The sequence below is a fragment of the Penaeus vannamei genome, chromosome 33 (genome assembly GCF_042767895.1).
Source record: "Penaeus vannamei isolate JL-2024 chromosome 33, ASM4276789v1, whole genome shotgun sequence".
Taxonomy (NCBI): domain Eukaryota; kingdom Metazoa; phylum Arthropoda; class Malacostraca; order Decapoda; family Penaeidae; genus Penaeus; species Penaeus vannamei.
This window is the reverse complement of record NC_091581.1, coordinates 20,898,126-20,900,224: the sequence shown is the minus strand read 5'-3', so window position 1 is coordinate 20,900,224 and position 2,099 is coordinate 20,898,126. Positions and strand designations below refer to the sequence as shown.

The window sequence follows — 2,099 nt, the reverse complement described above, 5'->3', positions numbered from 1 at the left end:
CGGAATATTCGACGATTCCATCCGCGAGAAATACCTGATCTGTACGCGTTTGATGCTAGTTGCCAGACACTGCTGTTTATGTTATTTATTCGGTATTCTTAAAGCTTTGTCTGCTGTTTTATTACCATGTTCTCACCTGTATTTGATTTTTATGATATTTATTATTATTTATTAATATGGGGTCATTGATGAAAATATATGAGTGATCTGTAAGTATGGTATAGACAGTGTTGCCATCTTGCACAAGGCTTTATGGATTAGTCAGCGATCCCAAAGTCGACAACATATCTATGAAGTCTAACAAATAAACGCTTTGGGTCCTCTACATATATCCAAATATATGTATGTATTAGTGAATTAATCTATCTGTTTTATGAAATTATTGTGTTTCGTGTTAAACAAAACTTTTCATACCTGTACGACAGCGCCCAGTCAATCACATGCTGTCGGTATAGATCTTCGTATGAAAAGTAGATACTGTAGATACGTCATGCATTGTAACTACTTTTCTGTGAGTTCTAAGCACATCCTCACACAAATGTATGGGCAGCGAGAATTCACTTTCAATTTGGAATATGACAAGGAACTCGTGCTGCACTTTCCTATAACTCCGCCCCTATTTATGGGACAGTTTCTTGTGTTGTAAGACCGTTTTTTCACAGTGGAAAAAGGCTAACATATCTAAAATGCAGGCCATTTCACTCGTTGTTGTGTCTTTAGCATACCAGATTTAATTTTGCTCTCGTTCCTGACGAATTGTGGTAAATATAAATCCTGACAAGCGAAGAGGTAGACTAAATGAAGATATGTGTAACAATAGGTTGAAAAAATACCTACATCTTCAAAGCTTGAGGTGATCCGTGCAAGTTAATAACGCGAAACCATTGTATTTAGCCCACAAGTAATTCAACAAGTATCACGAGATTATCAAGAATTTCAAAAGAAAACTAGGTTTTAGGATTAGATTTTTAAAAAATTATACATTTGTTTTTCTCCTGCCTTACTCTTTCTTTCCTTCCTTCTTTCTTTCTTTCCTTTTTACTCTTTATTTTTCTTGCCTTTCGCTGTGTGAAATCGAGTATATCCAGACATTATATGCATTAGATATTAGTCGACAAGATAATAGCACACTGAACTCTGGGGTTGTATTTTGTGTATAAACGGTGAGCTTAAAACATGAGAAACGATAGACACTTGCATACAGACAAGGCATGGGGAACCATACACACAAAACATCGAATGTAACGAGAAGCATGTAATGGACACATAAGAAGTTCAGAGATGCTAGAGCTTTGTTAAACATTTGGAATTTCCCCGCTTAAGTAATTTCTTAAGATGAGTCAATATGCTGTCGAAAGCTAATTTGTTATTATGATTTAGTGTTCTCCAGGGATTGTAATGATTTCTTCTTATTCTTATCCTTCTTATCTTCTTAGGTTCTATCCATTTATGGACTTTTTATCAACTTCATTAGAATGCTGTGAAGATACAGTGGCAGACATGACATGGCAACCCTATAACCACACAATTGAAGGAAAACTGCCGTGCATCTACCATCCCCGGTCAGTGAGCCCTACTGTTATGACTCTCCTATATAAGATTACAGGAGCAGCATCTTGCAAGACGGCGTATTGCTAACTGTATTATAGAAGGCCATAAGAAGATCTAACGTTTCTAAGTTGGCGACAAACATGGGGTTATCATATAGGATTAATTAAACATATTTACACTTTACAAGTTAGTATATAGAATACTCATGAAATAGAAGTTGTTCACGAGCGCAACCATTGGCGACGAAGAACGAAACGACTTCACGCAGAGCCAGAAAGTGAACGAACTCGGACAACAGCTGTCACGTCCGTACCGTCACCATGTCACATCACATGTCACCCTGACAGAAGGAAGTGCGGAAGAAATAACAAGAAAATGGAAAGAATGGATAGAAGCTTTCGAAGTATTCCTGGAATTGGCCGAAGCGGGATCAGACGATCGTAAGCAGTTCGTATGTATGTGTATATATATATTATATACATATATATATATATATATATATATATATATATATATATATGTGTGTGTGTGTGTGTGTGTGTGTGTGT

At 36.5% G+C, this 2,099-nt stretch overlaps 1 protein-coding gene across 1 annotated transcript in view; it reads right to left on the bottom strand.

The window, feature by feature from the left end:
- LOC113830567 (nucleolar protein 58) overlaps positions 1-30 on the bottom strand; it is a 31,168-nt gene extending 31,138 nt beyond the window's left edge. The window contains exon 1 of the mRNA XM_070145405.1: positions 1-30. This exon is cut by the window's left edge and continues 80 nt beyond it. The gene's annotated coding sequence lies outside the window, so the exon portion shown is untranslated.
- Positions 31-2,099: the final 2,069 nt, after the last annotated feature.